Source organism: Protopterus annectens, chromosome 8.part1, assembly GCF_019279795.1.
Source record: "Protopterus annectens isolate FY-2018-M chromosome 8.part1, PAN1.0, whole genome shotgun sequence".
Classification (NCBI taxonomy): Eukaryota; Metazoa; Chordata; order Ceratodontiformes; family Protopteridae; genus Protopterus; species Protopterus annectens.
Window position 1 is genome coordinate 196,498,759 of NC_056742.1, and position 18,658 is coordinate 196,517,416.

The 18,658-nt window shown below is 41.0% G+C and overlaps 1 protein-coding gene across 2 annotated transcripts in view; it reads right to left on the reverse strand.

Moving 5' to 3' along the window:
* Positions 1-18,658, reverse strand: part of CDH8 (cadherin 8) — a 1,490,460-nt gene that overhangs the window by 868,159 nt on the left and 603,643 nt on the right. The gene's annotated exons all lie outside the window — the stretch shown is intronic.

Consider the following 18,658-nt stretch of genomic DNA (forward strand, 5'->3'; position numbering starts at 1 on the left):
GATGATATCATGAGGGACCTACATATCATACTAATAGTTTCATGGATGTCTGCCCTTCGTGGGATTAGCTGTGTGTCTGGAACACTGTCCTACATCTGTAGTATATCCTGTTTATTGCAGAGGTCCACCAGACCAGTGTCCTTGTCTAGGAGGAGTGAGTCTTGGTTTACCAGCGATGGCATGATCCATACATCCGTGTAGGTGGTTATAGACTGCATCTGTAAATCGTCTGTATCTTGAGCAGTGTTTGCCCTTAGCATGGGGGCTGTGAAACCCCCCACCCCTGTCACTAGTAGTGTAAATTTAGCTGTAGGAAAGGTATACACTGTGGTATCTGTGGGTGGGGGAGATGCTAGGGTGTAGAAACAGTGAATAGTTCATGGACAGATCTAACCAGTGACAGGTTAACCTCCACTGTGGTGCACCTGTTGCCCATGTTGGTGATGACCACATCTAGTAGTTTCCACCCTATGTTAGAGAGGTTACCACCTGATACAGGGCATATGAAGTGATAAATTCCAGGAAGCGCTGGTCCTGGAAGTGAGTACCTGAGTATGTTTCCCAGTTAATGGTATGGTAGTTGACATTGACCAATGCCAGGGTGTGTGTTAGGACTGTCATGTTCTCCACTGTCTCCAGGTATGTGGAATGGAGGTCCTGGGTCATGGAGGGTGAGCTGTAGCAGGTCACATTGCAGTTGTGGCTGATGTTAGCTGCACATGGATGATCACAGAGGTAAAATGCTGCCTCACTAACCTGGAGGTGTAGGTATCCCTGATGAATACGGATACAGCCCCTCCATGTCTGTCAGTCCATGTTCTGTGGCTGAAATGTGTGGTATGGGTTGTAGTCTGGTAGTGCTGGTGTACTCTCAGGAGCCTTAAGCAGATTTCATTTAATGTACAGATGTTGATGTTGTCCAACCTGAGGAGTGCTGTGAGTGCATGCATGTTGTTATCACAACCCCTAGTGTTGAGTAGCATAAACCTCATTGAATCTGCTATTATGCTGTTTACAGAGCTGGTATTCACCTACGAGACTCTCCTAAATAAGGTACCATGGAGGTGCCAATAGCCTTGGCCATTATTCCAAAGTGTAAGGCTGACACATAGGCCAGTATGGTATCATTGCATGCATGTTCCCCATCTGTGCTTGTTTTTCGTCTCCCCTGTAGGTAACCAAGTGGTAAGCAATAGAAAACCTTAAACTTATACAAGTCTTTTAGCTTCCAAGATAGGCTTTTGGAGTGACTAAGTATCAGTGTTCTGTATGTTCTTGCTGTACTCAACTGTTTCCTGACTACATGGTGAGTTCACACTGTATATTGTGATCTGAAGGTCTGTTTATTCACATATTATGGCTGTGATGGCCTGCACGTTAGAGGTTCACAGATAGCCTACTATCTATCTATCTGCCCAAGGGCAATTAGAAGCATAGCAACAGTGTGTTGGCCTTCCCCGCACCACTGATGAAGTAACTGAGTCACTGTCAAGCATAGCCAATGAAGCAATTCCAGGCAGAGTTGCTGGAAGCTGTTGAAGGCTGGGGTTGTGGAGAGTGATAGGGGCACTTAGTGATCTAAAGAGGGCATGCTAATGTGGCAATTCAACACCATTCAATTCCCCCACAGGTATTGCAGCTATCAAACTGGACAGGCTCCCCCACCCCCTGGCTGTATGGTTCTGGGACACATGATCCCAGGGGTGTATAGTCTGTTATCCATTCACACAACACGGTTTCCCTTGAAGTGTATCAGTGAGGGGCTATGCCTAATGTAGTTAGGAATGTAATGTATTGTCTCACAGTACATTTGTTATATGTTATTTCAAGAGTATGTGAAGCTCCATGAGTTTGGGGGCTCCCACCCTTTGCTTAGTCTAGGTTACACATAGAAATCATCTAAATAGGAAATAGGTGGAAGCAACGTTAATGTCAACAGTGTAATGGTTACAGCATCCGCATAGTATCTGTGCATTCTAGGTTACAATCCCATTAAAAGCAGGGATGTTTATCATTTGCAAAAGTATACCTTAACCACAGCTTGCATATATAGGTTGTAATTGCCTGTATAATAAACATTCAAAACACCCATATAAACCCATGTGTGCAGGAGAGTACAGTCAACAGAGAATATAATGTCATGTCAGCACATAGTGAGATGTTACACCACTGACAGGTATATATCCTGAGTAGTTAGCGGATGTGGCCGTGATTGTTTAACTGTGTTTAACCGCTGCTGTAATGTCACACAAACACTTTTAAACATGCTTACAACTGCTTAAATGAGCCTTATTCTGCAGTAAAAAACATTCATAAAGCATCGCAGGTGTCGAACTCCAGACTATGCACACTATAGTCATGGGATGTACCACTAAGCCATCCGAGGTGTACACGTTTCATGGTCTTGAGACTACACTTTTTACCATATGCATTTCATTGTAATTATCACAAATGGGACAGTGACTTTGTGTACATATGTACAGTATTTTGTAATGTACTGTAGTTTGTGTACCAACACATTTCAGTCTACAGATGTATTACTGTTACAAACTAATATGAAATATTTATATATATATATATATATATATATATATATATATATATATATATATATATATATATATATATATATATATACATGTGTGTGTCAGTGATATCTGCACACACACACACACATATATATATATATATATATATATATATATATATATATATATATATATATATATATATATATATATATATATATATATATATATATATATATATATATATATATATATATATTATACAGTTACATCAATAGCCATATACATAAGCATCTATGAACGCACTTCGTGACACAGAAGCACTCCAAAGGAATTGGAGTGTACACAAAACACATGCAGCTCTGGTATTATAACAATTAATATTAACCTAATTCACCATAGAAGGGGTGGTTGTTGTGTATGTGAAGACTGGGGTGGAGGAGGAATGATGGGTAATGCAATCATGCGGAGGGCCTGGGCCGGATATCCAATAAGTGAACTGGAGGGGCATACATTGAGTATGGGGACAATATAAAAAATGACACAAAGCAAGAACATTACTCATTCATAATACACTCTGGCATGTCTCATTGCAACACCTACTTTCACAAACATATGAACATTAACATGTATCAGACATATGTACACCAACTGACTGTCACATTTGTTTTCAGTAGTGAGGAACGTCTGTAGTACAATATATATTCTAAACATCATAACATTCGTACATACTTCAGATGTCTTAGTGGTAAAGTCAGTGACTGTGGTGTTCATTGTCCCGGGTTCAAGACATGCAAGGGATGTTAGGTTATTTTGAGGGCCAGAATAAGGGCTTTTGGATGCAGGTGGATTAAATCACTCTTAAGCAGTTGTAAGCAGGTTTCCACGTGTTTGCGTGACGGTAAGCGGCTCTGAAACAAAGTAAATGGAGAAGCGCTTCACACATTTGACATTTGCTTAATGTCACGCAGACCACGGGAAAACCTGCTCACAACCGCGTAAATGTGTGTTATTCACACTTTCCCTACCAGTGCCTACTCTGAGTGGTAAAATAACACCTTCCAGGAGTAGAACCCACAACCATGTACTTCATCCTCAGAGTAACCTAACACTAAGCTGCCTGGGATGTACCTATCCCAGTTGTGTATGAAGACAGGTCAAAACACAAAAGGGAAGAATGTGTTGAAATAGGCAACCCGCCATGTTCATAGGTTGGTACTAGGCTATCAGCCCTAAGGCCTATACAAGCCTAGCCATAACAATTCCCTGGCTATTTCTTCCCACACTATTTACTTCCCTGGACCCCTGTCTAGCAGGGTGACTGACATGATTCCCGGGATAAATTTCTTTTCTCCCATCCAATCATCAAGGTTCCTTTTGAAGAGGGCCAAAGAGGCGCTCTGCTTGGCATGTATGGGCAATCTATTCCAGAGTCTGGGGAGTCTCTGGGTCAGGAACCTATCCCTCCAGCATGTTTTGTTTATTGTGATGACAAGGTTTAGATCCCTGGAGCGTGTGGCTCTGAGGGATTGGGATTTCTTTACGTGTAGCATGTCCAACAGCTCTGGGTTTGACATGGCCTTGTATGTTAAGCAGAGATCGCCCCTGAGTAGATGATATGTGACAGAGTATAGCTGGAGTTTTTTAAGGCGGTCAGCATAGGGCATCTGCTTTAAGCCTGTGATTCTTTTAGTGAGGTATTTCTGCGGCCTTTTCAGTTGTTGCAGATGTCTTGAGAGGTACATACCAAACAGGGCGTTGTATTCTATAATGGGTCTAATGAGGGATGAGTACAGTGGGACAATGACCTCCGTTTTCTGGATGAAAAGCCCTTAGTGATGAGGTGTGCCACACAGAAGGATTTCCTGACTACTGTGGTAATGTGGTTATCGAAGGTGAGACCACTGTCCACCTGTGTCCCTAAGTCTCTTATCACACTTTCGGCATTTAGTGTACTGCCACCTATATGGTAATTCACGGGTACATGTTTTTTCCCAAAGGGGATAACTATACATTTCTTGGCATTGAGCTTAAGCCCATGGCTTTGGCACCAAGCAAATTAAAGGTGTATGCTCATATATATATATATATATATATATATATATATATATATATATATATATATATATATATGTATATACATAGAGAGAGAGAGAGATAAATAGAGACATGTCAATATATACAGGTCTACATATATATGTAGATATATGGAGCATTTCTTCCCGGGCCTCCGCTGAAAACAGGCTCTGTGGAACCTAGTCGCACTTTCCCGGTCAACAAATGATAAATAAAAATAAAATAAAAAATAAAAAAAAAATAAAAAAAATAAAAAAATATAGATAGGTTAAAAACATCTACACATCTATGCAGGTACAGATAAACGTATGCAATAATGTATATATCTACATACATATACACATATGTATATGTATGTAGATATATACATTATTGCATACATATACACACACACATATATATATATATATATATATATATATATATATATATATATATATATATATATATATATATGTATACACATATACATACATGTCTGTAGACAGCATCTGAAGTGGTCATATCTGAGTATAACATGGACCATAGCAATTACACATTCCGCCGCCCCCCCCACCAAACAATATGAACATAACATATGAAGAGTATATGCCAATACACTATTACAAATATGTTCTATGGACACAGTCACCAACACAGCTGTAATGACTGCAAATATCCATGACAGAATTACAGAGACAGCTTTCATTTTGCAAATCTGTATTACATTCCGATGTATTGCCAAAAGGATTCAAGGACTAACAGTACCTGCATGCTATACAGGAAGCATTTAATAGTGCCTTAATGAATCAGCCTGCTATTACCATAGTATTAGTCCACTAAGGGATAGGTGTTCACATAAGGAAAGAACACCCACACACATATAGACATTGTATAAAAGGGGTTCCTACACACCTGCATGTGCTATGTACACCCATCAACATCTACCCCACAACCAAAATAATTACATCAATACATACTGTCATACCATAACCAATTATGCAACTACTGTACAACATCCGCTGAAACCTTAACATACCTGGACACAGACACACTAACATGGCCCTATGTGAAATAGTTGCCGTTATACAATTGAACAACTGCTGATGTAACAGGGTTTGTATGAACTAATCCCATTTCAGAGGGTTGAAAGGTTCGTACACCAGGAAGTTTTACCGAGTACTGATTATTAGCACAGTATGATACACAGTAACACCAAACTAAATATGTCTGGTAAGCACACTGTAAACCCCCTAACATTATATGCATGGCTATGCAGCCTTGAGCTGGTCAAACAACCTGGCCAGACTGAAACATATGCAGAAGTATTAGGTACAGACAAACCCTGCACAAGTAGCAATGTTCAGAAATATAACAGCAGTACTCACATTTAGAGAAACTCCTCTAGGCATTACACACAATATATTACTATTCGTCTCCATACAGCTGTTGCAATAGATTCCAAGCAAAACATCCACACTGTCTTCCTCACAAGTAAGGCAAAGTGACAACGCCCAAGTGGAGTACTCAGTTATACTCCACTGTAGCCATGGTATTGGCTAAGGCAGTAACAGCACAGCTGATGTGCATGTAATTAGCTACTTAGGAACACCAATTGGCCATCGGGATCGCACATGTTACTGATCTGTAACTATAAAAGGTTGCCTTGTCACACATTCAAACCATCTGTATCTACCTGTAAGACAGTACAAAACGCTGAAAGATGAAAGGAAAACGAGTATTACAGTAGTTAATTACACCTCCGATTTCTAAGACGGTATGTATAACATGTAGTATGTCTGTGTATGTAGTACCTATACTGTAAGAATTACAGTGTAATCAATGCATATAGTGGAAATAGCTAACTTGTAGTGATGTATTGTTGAGCAGTAGTAATGCTTGTAGTATTCTGTGTGTGTACTGCTGTAGGTCACACGGCACACTCCACATACACCACAAGGGATGATATGGGCTTGGAACCCACCAATTCGCTTACAGCCACTGTCAGTGCCAGGAATGTTCCAACAAGTATGTGCTATAACAGGGGATAGTATATGTCGATATAGTGTAACAGTCAACATATGTATGGGTGTATAAGTAAGATGAACATGTTAAAGGTGGGCTTACCGTGCAAATATGGTGTGCATTGTGGGATACTGTGCCAATAACTGTGTAATGTACAGTATTCTAGGCAGATCTGTGTTCTATTCTACATAGCAGTTCTGTTATGTTATGCAACAGTAGTTATGTCTATTGGCAATTACAATACTCAATGACAGGATACATAGCATTTGTATTCATCTGACAGGTTAGCAGCATGAGAGCAGAGATAATTGGAAGAGCCAGGTAACTATCCATGCATATAACACATGTAATATCTACCTCTATACTATCGTTTGCAAGTAATAACAGCTGTGCATGTGTACATGTTATGCAAATGTCTAGTGACCCTTGTTACAGGGCTGGAACAAATGGCTATGTGCACAGCTACATAGAGTGGATATTGAGAGTACAGACACACTGGTTGAACTACCAGGTTTGTGTAGCCCAACCTCTCATTACCATCCTAACAGCCGCCTGCACATTCTGTATGTAAGGTAGTGCACAGCACTGGTAATAAAACAGGTTGCATATCATTTTTAACTCCAGTGTAACATCTGCAGTAAGAGGGCAAGATGTAGGAGACATCTGCCCATGTGTAATAGCCGCATCATAGATGATGGCTCACACTATCTGATTATATCCTGATCATGTTGATAGTGGCATCAGAGCCTATTGATAAATGACTCTGTTTGGAGAGTGAGTGTCTGTTCCCATATGCAAGTATATACCCAGAGAAGGAAACAGACCTGTAGACACTTGCATCATCTGTAATCAACTAACAGGATGTGATATGCTCATCAAAGGAGGACTGCTGCTATAGGTAGATATAATGTTTCTGTAATAGCCAGTGTTGTCACGACCATAACACAAATATTTACATGTGAGCATCACTGTCTAAAACATCTTCATAGGCAATACGTAAACTAAATACAGTACTTGGTACTTGTAGTACTGACTGCTCATACAGGTATGTCCACTAGTCAGCTACTGGTGTTTCCTAATGTCAGCTTTGTGTATGTGGCCATACTGGGAGAATATAATCTCTATGCCATGTACACTGCCAGACCCACCTAATACTAAGCCCCACACATTGTTTGGGATGCAGCTACAGGGGTAAGCTGGAAGGCAGCCCAGTCTACAGCCATGACTTGACTGGACAGTCATGAGGTGTAGGTTAACACATGCAGCTCATCAACACATCCAACACATACCCTTACCAGAACACAGTAAGGACACCCACACACACTACCGGAAATCACACACATTCACAGATGCATCTAAGTATCTGGCCAAACAAGTGACCCCCCCCAAGCAGGAAGGGACAGACACCAAAATACACAAACTGTATGACATAGTTTGCATAATTATGCCAAACCTCTGAACACATGACTGGAAACATGCCCAACAGTACCATTTGTGAATACAAACTCTAACACTATGTTACACACCCACCTATACGAGGGCATACATACTGTCAGCTGCCTGTCTGCCATGATTAGCCACATTCTCATACATTCAGACCACCTTTTGAACTATACACATGGCTCTGGCATATTCCATGTTGTTGTGCAGGACCTGTAATGGAGTAGCCTGGACTGCATGGAAATACATGTAGGAATTAGGTCTTGTAGCCCATGCAGGTATGTCCCAAGGCCTGGGTAGCATTCTGCCATTGGCCAAAATGATACTGCAGTACATGGACAAAAGGATTATATTCCACAATTGTCTAATGTAGTGGTGCATATCACAGGGTATCCAGCATCTCATCCTGGGATAACATGGTTGACAGACCATGATGCTTTAACGACCAACAGCAATGCACAAGTTATTTGACAAACCAAGTAAAACAGGAATGCAGGATAAAATTTATTCCGGTACCTCGGCCCCAACAGCCTTCAAAGGAATAACACACAAACTTCTAAATGCAGTATATATACTAATACTGCCAATTAGACATAATTACATATAATTGAAAATGATTAATTAAGACAACATACAGATTTAAAGAGACAATACACAATTCATACTGTTTCTGTCAGCTCTATGACAATAAATACCTATCAAAATGACTTAGAATATTAATTAAACATTTAAATTAACTTCTAAGTTTAACCCTCGAGGTTTTAATGTTCCATATTTTAAGATAAATCTACTTTCTAAATTCAATAGACTTTTTAAATAATTACCTCCAAAAGAAGCATTAGGTTTTGCTAAAGCACTAAAAAATAATGAATCTGCAGATCCTTTGTGTGTATTTTGAAAATGTTCAAATATAGGACTGCTCGTTCTAGCATTACGTACATCCCCAATATGTTCTAATATACGACTTTTAAGTTGTCGCTTAGTCTGACCTATATAATATTTTGGTACTAAACAGTCACAACCAATGATGTAAACTACACCACAAGAGCAGCAATTAAATTTGTGTTCAGCAAAATATTTAACCCCATTTATAGCACTGCCTGATAGGTTCTTAACCCTCCTACATATCTTACATTTGCCACATTGAAACATGCCAACTTGTTTTTCCGAATTTGATATATTTTTATCATTCCCAAACTGTCTAAATTTCAATATTTCTTTTAAATTACAATATCTACCATATGAAAAAGAAACATGTTTTGGAAAGAGATGCCCAATATCTTCATTACTGCAAACTAGAGGCCACAAGAAATTAACAATATCAGACAAAATATCAGAAAATAAAGAAAATTTTGTAACAAAAAATATCCTATTTTCCTTATTTGTATCCCTCTGAATAATGTTAATGTTAGATGTCTTAATAATATGATGTTTTTGATCATACTCAAACTTTGCACGATTTTTCTTTAGCGAAGCTTCCAAATAGCCTCTGTTTAATAGCCTTTCACAAACTAAATCAAATTCCAAACTCAAAAGGTTAGATTCAGAGGTATGTTCATACATTCTTTTAAACTCCCCATAAGGGAGTGCTTCAATTAGGTGCCTAGGATGTGCACTTGACGCATGAAGAAAATTATTAGCAGCTACCTCTTTTCTAAATGGTTTAAATTGGACAAACCCCTGTTTATCCACATAAAGCAGAATATCTAAAAACTGAACTTTCTGCTTGTTGGTACTGTATGTAAATTCTAAACCAAATTTATTTTTATGCAAATCTAACATAAACTTGTCAAACTCCAAGACATCCCCTCTACAAATAAAAATAAGGTCGTCTACAAATCTGAAATAAGAGATAACATTATTTTTAAAGAATGTCATGGAATACAAAAAATTGTTTTCAAAAATTGACATGAACAAAATAGCGTAAGATGGAGCAAAACTTGCTCCCATTGCAGTGCCATCTACCTGAAGAAAAAACTTATTGTCAAATGTGAAATAATTGTGGTTGAGAGCAAATTCTAAAAGACAAATTATGAATGATGTGCGTGGACCTTCACCTAAAATTTTCATTATAGCCTCCAAACCCAATTTATTACTGATATTAGTGTATAATGATTTGACGTCTACTGTAGCCCAATAAAAATCAGAATTCCATTCAAAATTTCTGATTATTTCACAATATTGATTTGTATTCACAATATGGGACACAACATATTTTAAATGTTCCTTTAACACACTATCCAAAAAAATCCCCACAAATTCTAAATAACCACCACAACTAGACACAATGGGTCGGCCTGGGGGATCAGACACATTCTTATGTATTTTAGGTATGGTATAAAAATTAGGATCTCTAGGATTGGCCACAAAAAGACGTTTCACATCATTACTATTCAAAAATCCAAGTCTTTCACCTCTCTCTAAAATCTCTAGCAACAAAGCATTATATTCAATGATGGGATTGCTAGGCAGCTCAACATATACTTCATCATTGCATAGTAAATCATAACTCATTTTTAGGTAATGGCACTTATTCAAAATTACCCATTTGCCCCCTTTGTCTGCAATACAAAAAGCATATTTTTTAGCAGCCTCTTTCATTTCCTTTAAAGCATTCCATTCCAATTTGTTTAAATTGAATGAAAAATAATTCTTAAGGAAATTGGCATACTCCATTTCCACCTTTTTGCATAGGACATTCTCAAATGTCCTCAAAACTGCTGAATTTTTAGGTGGAAAGAAATTGCTACGACTAGGAAGCTCAGGTAAAGTAAATTTACCATATCCTGTAAAGAATCTTCCTGAGTTAATATCCACTGAACCCGCCCCATCATTTCTTTCCAATAAACTAGTGTCTCCATGACTGGAATTGTTCAAGATATTTTCTCCCATAACCTCATGTACAGAAATATCCAACAATGGATCAAAAAGGATAGACAAATCTTCCCAATCATCTGCATCACTAGTACTAATAGAAAGATTACTTACTGTATTGTCAATAAATGCTAAAGAATTATTTTCAGTAGTTGTTATAACCACATCATTAACATCATTTGAAATGCTTTTTTTCTCAAAAAAAACTTTTAAATGCAATTTCCTGCAAAAACGTTTAATGTCTAAAAGAATGTCACAAAGAGCAGGAACTTTCGTTGGAACGAACTTGCTGCCCAAATTTAGCACCGTAATCATTTCAGGCTTAAGAACCAAATCACTTAAGTTCAAAATGCTGGACCCGACTTCAATGTTTTCAAGGATGACAGTACTATTCATAGGAATGGCTGATAAATATTGAGTATTATCAATCAAAACGCTCTCACCATATAAAGTAGAAGCACCACTAATGGTTACATTAGCCAAACAATCAGCAGTGCGCCCAGTACCAGTAAACGAACAAATAACATGTGTTGAAGCATTCGCTTGAACATTAGACTCAGTACCTTTTGTTTCGACCCTTGTGTCGAAATTTACTTTTCGCGCCCTGCCGAAAGTTCCATCTTCCTTGTTCTTCTTCTGCTGCTACCAAACCATTTTCATCCACCAAATCCACTCGTTCGAAGGAGACGCTCTTGCTTCCACCTGCCGTATCTGATGACGATACAGAGGAGTCACGTCCACTACGTGAACCTCCCTCTGACAATCTACCTCGGGACGTACCATTAGCACTTTTCTTACGTTGGCGCTGGCGTTGCCAAGAATAAATACTATTATTCTTAAAATCAGTGATGTCTCTATTCAGCTTCTTCTTTTTCCTAGCTATTACATCACCCTCGGCCTTTGTAACAGCTAGGTTGACATCTTTCATTGCCAAAACAAAAGAGGAAGACGGCGCATGTGTTTCTGAAGCTGATAAAATAGCTTCACTCTCAGCTATTTTAGTTTGGAGCAGTCCAAGGCTCCTACGGTTACGCTTAATTAAAATCTGTAACCAAGTTAAAGTACATTGGTGAGACGCTGCGTGCCACTCTGTTAAAAAATCAGCCTCATCCTCAGCAAATTTGTATGCAGGTAATTTGTCTATTCTTAAACCTCTCGGTGTGATAGACAGTTCGACATATTTTTCTAACAAACAAATATCATAGAATAATGATGTCTCCCTTATTCTCAGTCTTTTTAAATCTTCAAATTTCTTATCATGACCATAATTACCGAATGTTGTCCAAGGATCGAATTGTGCCAGCTTGATATCCCTCTCTCTAGCCAAGCTGGCAAATAAAATTCCTTCATTTTCAATATTCGCCATCACAAGTCCAAATGCAAATTCCAGCTTTACCAAAAGAAATAACGACCAACAGCAATGCACAAGTTATTTGACAAACCAAGTAAAACAGGAATGCAGGATAAAATTTATTCCGGTACCTCGGCCCCAACAGCCTTCAAAGGAATAACACACAAACTTCTAAATGCAGTATATATACTAATACTGCCAATTAGACATAATTACATATAATTGAAAATGATTAATTAAGACAACATACAGATTTAAAGAGACAATACACAATTCATACTGTTTCTGTCAGCTCTATGACAATAAATACCTATCAAAATGACTTAGAATATTAATTAAACATTTAAATTAACTTCTAAGTTTAACCCTGCATTCCTGTTTTACTTGGTTTGTCAAATAGACCATGATGCTTTGCCAGACAGGCCCTACACCTGTCACCCCTGGGAATCTGGATACTGCCTAGGGCTCATGCTTCCCCTATAGTGCCTTCATCATGCATGGTTCAGGTGAGGGTTCACTGTTCTTACATGTACAGCCAAGAAATAAACTGCGGGTCTCACTACACAATGATACATGTCAGAAACACTATATGGACACACATATGTCAATCCTTAACATGGAGAACATATCTGTGCAGTGACTAAGATATGGCTCAATGCTCTGGAGAGCACACCTGCATGACCATGTTATAACACATACCTCACCTCTTGCCCATTATCCTTTATTGGAACACATGGGTTGCAGGTGTGTCCATATTCCTGAAGGATATGTACACCCACACGCTAATTGCACTTGTATAACATCGGATGCATCATGATGAGCAACTATGTTTGTGCCACAGCGGAATTCAAAATGCACCTTGAGACAGATCACCCATTAGGCCGCGGATGTCCCAACTGTCATAATGAGCTGTAATGGGGAAGATTAGGTCTGAGACAGAACCATAATATTGGCTACTCTCATCTATTCCATTATGAACTGGGAAGACTCCTCATGTACCAACACCTGCACTCAATGCATATTGGATTCCATCGACCCCCACTGACCTGGATCACAGTAGTCACACAAACAGGGCTAAGAGTATGCTACACATAGTTAGTCTCCAATGCCAATGTTATGTTTCCTAAGAGCAGAGTGGAGAGTGCCATGGCACCCATGTAGATGGACAATGCATGTGCAAATGCTGAATCCTACACAAATGAACCTTAAGCAGTCACATGTGTGCAGTGATTGTGCCATTGAAACAGAGCCAGGAGTCAACCCAACACAAACAAGTAGGCAAACTGGTGGTACCATGCTTTATATTGTACCACAGAAGGTAGTAACTGTTGCAAGAGTGAACACAGGAGTGTAGGTGATTTCTGGTCAGCCTCAGTAAGATGCAGATACACCCTATAAAACCACACAAAGCTATTGTGAAACTAATCAGCTGCATATTATGAGGCCAAGTACAGAGCATTCTATAGCTGTGTCATTAATAGTAATGGGAACGACAAGACCTGCCGTGCTGCATGATGGCATGGGAAGTACTGCACCTACAGAAATAGCACCCATTTATCCAGATAGGGTCTCAGAGAACCTAAACCCACTCCCATCTCTCCCCCACCCCCAATAGGTACACTTAGTAATATATCCATGTGCACTACAGGGCCCTTGTACTAACGACTATGCAGGTACAAGCTGCACTCTTTAATGCTACACATACAGCTTTCATAGGACCTGTCAACATCCCAGGGTGTATCCTACAGAAATGTAAGCACATTCAGCTATCTGCATATACATAATGTTTAATCATAGCTCCATGTCAGGCTGTGTACACACCAAATGGTGCACTGCAACAGTTATCACACCCCACAAAGGGGGAGACACCATTGATAATGGGACATAGTGCACAACTACTCTGCTGAGTCTGGTCTATATGGCCCATGAACCATGGTCAACATAAGTGATGTACTTGGTACAGATGTAGATGACAATAGGGTTGATTCACACTGCATATCATGACCTTGCCAGGTCATAGGACACCATCACCTATACTGTGTTCCAGCTACACTCAGTAAACTAGGTGTATCTTCTTATATCAAAGGCGTGGTTGGCAACTGAACTGCTGGCAGAACCCACACTACAGAAGGTGTCTGACAAATACATGCACATCAATCCCTAGCTGTACTATGTAGCATGCAGCCTACCCTGAATAAAGCCATGTCCAACCCACAGGTGTTGGACATGCTACACTTAACACATCCTGAACCCACATAAACACATACATCATGGACATCCACCTTTCTAGTACAAGGATTACAACATACCTGACAGATCCTTGTCCCATACACTTAACATACTTTTGCCATACTATGCATCCCTGTCCAGTGAAGCTGCACATCGCCCCTCTCTGTGACATGGTGTAATGACCATATGGCAAATATATGAGTAACCATGTATATCAGTTCTGTGGCACTGCTTGAACTGGCCACTGAAACTTACCTGTCTGTTGCCTACAGCTAGGTAACCTGTCTGCCTAGGCTCATAAATGGCCCTGGGCATATAGCCTACTAGATCACTATGACCATACATGCTATAGTTGATATCCAACCCTGCAAATACCATCAGGCTAGCTATTGTCCCATGTGTTACACATGTGCAACACAGGCAATACATGGCAGGATGCTACACAGCTGTACAGTGCCATGTAGATGTATATGGCAAAACACATACATGCTTGCAAGTCTGCAGGGTCACACTTTCATGCCTCCTCCTCATGTGTGTGAGGTACACAGATGGCATGTGGGACATAGAGTACTTGTAAGTTAGCCATGTGTGGGCATAGTTGCCAGGTATCAGTAATATGGTTGCAGATGTGCAGGGGTGTCATCCGTATACCCTTCTGTGACCTGTGTCACACATTCCACATTAGGGTTTATTGTGTATACACCTCGGTGATGTGGATCACATTCCCCATTAGATATGTATTGTATGTGAACATAGTCATGGCTATGAACTGTGTCAGTAGCTCACACTGTATAGCAATTGTGAAGCCACATGATGCCCGGCAATGGCTATGCACATCAGCTCAATGTGCAGTATGTCCCTGCATATCTGTAGGGTGGACAGATAACATTGCATCAGTTGAAGGCCCATTTTAGTATAACACGTCCCTGCATTGGGACACCATTACTGTACTGTAAATTGGAAAGGACACCATTGTGTTACACATGTATGCATGTCTTTCAACACGTCAGCAGAAGACATGTCATACTACATGTGATTGGCAAGGACATATGCCACACAGCAGGCCGGTGTACTGTAAACTGTGCTGGTCTGTGGCACCATTGCAAAGTAGGGACAGCCATGTCAAACATATGTGTACAGCCACATGCACAATGTCGACACTCACCTAAGGGGTAGGTGGAATAATGCTGACCAGACATGCACTGCTTTGGGGGAGATATGCAAGCTAGGGCTCAGGTAAACATAGTATGCAGTCGATATACCCTACTGCTCATGTCCTCACACATAGGGGCAGTGGCCAACACAAAGCATCAGTGGCAGATGTACAGAGGTCAGCGATGGTCTGTTAACATGTGGTGTATGTTGCACACACCATGGCAGTGCATTGCAATGGTGCAAAGTGCATGCATTGTGTTGCAGGTATGGGACATAGGATACTAACACAAATGGTGCAATACAGGTATGTATGCTAACCACCACTATAATTATGTAAGGTGCATGCCATCTACATGCATGCTGTTGTGTGCAACTCAGGGATGTATGATAACAGCCACTATAATTGCCTAAGCTGAAACTATAATTGTCTTAGCTAAATGCCATCTGCCATATCACCTGGATGTAGCATGTGTGGCTGTGTGTCACTGTCTATCTGTCTGTGTCTGTATGTGTCTCTGTCTGTGTGCGTGTCTCTGTGTGTCTCTCTGTCTGTATGTCACTGCCTGTCTGTCTGCCTGTCTGTGTCTGTTTGTGTGTGTCTGTGTCTGTCTATGTGTCTGTCTCTGTATCTCTGTCTGTCTGTGTATCTGTCTCTGTGTCTCTATCTGTCTGTCTGTGTGTGCCTGTCTGTCTGTCTGTGTGCGTCTGTCTGTGTCTGTCTGTCTGTGTCTGTCTGTGTGTGTCTGTCTGTGTGTGTCTGTCTGTGTGTCTGTCTGTCTGTGTGTGTCTGTCTGTCTGTGTCTGTCTATCTGTGTGTGTCTGGTATAACTTGTAATGTACAGTTCTTGTCTTCCCCTCACAGGTGTTGATGTAGGTGCATTGCCCTCTTACGGTCCACCTGAAGTTAGTGTCCCACAGACTCTAGCAGTGATGATGATAGTATGATTGAGGCACAGGCAGGATTGTCAGGGGCTGAATCTGTGCCATTGGTTGCCATTCCACCTGTCTCCCCCTCATCCTCGCACACAGTTCCCCTGTCTGCACATACCCCATCACCACTGGCCATAGAGGAAGGACAGTTGGCGGGTGGTAGCATGGAACAGGGAAGTGTGGTGACTATGGAAGGTGTGCCTGCACACCATGATCCCAGTCAACAGACTGGTGATGTCCCACACAGGCATGTGCCCAGCGCTGCTTGTAGGAGGACCACTGGCCAACATGCCCCTGCAAGACCAAGCACATCAGCTGGAGTCACCAGACGCATGTTCTGGGCTGTAATGGAGGCACAGGCATGGGCTGAATGGCACAACACAAATGGTCTAAGGCTTCAGAGGGCTGATGTCCATTCATTAACAGACAACATCCATGCACTTGTAAATGCTCACCATCATCTTGCAGATACTTTGGATAGACAATTGGGTGACATGGTGGGAGTCCTTGACTGTGGCATGTCAATCCTTGAGCGTGGAATGTCTGTGCTGGAACATCTGGTGGGAGTGAGGCATCGGGCACATGGACGTTAGGCCAGCTGCATCACCTGTTGGAAGGTATACATGAACATGCTACTGCACATGCCCGCTCCCATAGTGGCGGTAGCAGCAGCAGTGCTGCTGGTGCTGTGCAGTCCACACCAGGACACAGCAGGCCATGTGCACATGGTCCTGGATGGTCCCAACAGGGACATGATTCTAGTGGACATGTGTCATCAAACGGTACCCAATCTGGACCTCTGCCTGGTAGTGCCTGTGCAATCCCTGGCAGGCGCAGGTCATGTGGCCATGGCTGGACACTGTGAACTGTGAAACCTGCCTTGTACAGTCTGCAGCTGTTAATATTACCCCTGTGTAGGCCAACCACATGTCAGACCTGTGTGCTTGCATACACACACACTGGAAACAAATGTAGGGCACCTCAACACACACATGCATAACATCCACATACGCCCAATGATATCGCAGGCCCTAACACACATGTATGATGTCATCCAATGGCACAGCCTAGGCCTCTGGCAAATATTATCACCCTGTGCATATGATGATGCCTGTGCGGCATTCCTGTCATCCACACCACTGGTGCAGGGACATGTTCATATGGTCTGATGCACATGGTGAACATACTAGGTAGACAATTGTAGTTTGATATTGTTGAGTAGTGTTGACAGGGAACAGACATACCATGTATTGCAGTTTTAGAATGCATTTTGTATATTTCACAGAATGTATCATGTGTAACAACACTAACAGAATGTTGATATTGACATTCTGTCTTCCTCTTTCAGGTGTAGTTGCATGTGCCGGGGATGTTGGTGTCTGCGGGAGTCCCATATGTACATGTTGACTACCCAAAGGTCAGTATGACAATACCTGCATGCACTTTGTAGCTTTCACATCACAGTTATATTCTCCCATGTTTCAATTATGTTTACTGTTCTAATGATCCAAGAGCATGATAGCTGTGTAGTAAGCTACTGTGTTCAGAGCCATCACATCCATAGTGGGTGACATCACAGGTATAATTACCTAGAGCGCTGAATGGGTAAAAGAGTGGTATGCTGGATGACAAGGGTAAAGGCCAGTGGAAATAGTGGCTTCTCATTGTGAAGCAGTAATACTCACTGCTATGGCAGCATGCAAACACAAACACACACAGGGATTCCAGACATGGTAACACACACTCTGACACACACACAGTTGTCAGTGTATGGATGAGAACCTCTGCCTATGTGCATATCATCATTATAGTATGATGAAGCCAAGGCACTGTAATGGTCAACAGTGGGCACATCATATTTGCCACACACACCTCATGTGTACTGGAAGAGTGCCAGCAATGTGCTCTGTTAGCGCTAGGCAGTACACTCATTCAAGCATGTGCAAAGTCTGTGGCTTGTAAACATCTCACTCCAGCATTTACTGGCTATTGTGGTACTAAGGCTAATGTCCAGATAGCACACAGCATGCATGGCTTGCAATTGGTGACATGGGGTATATGTAGGAGCAAT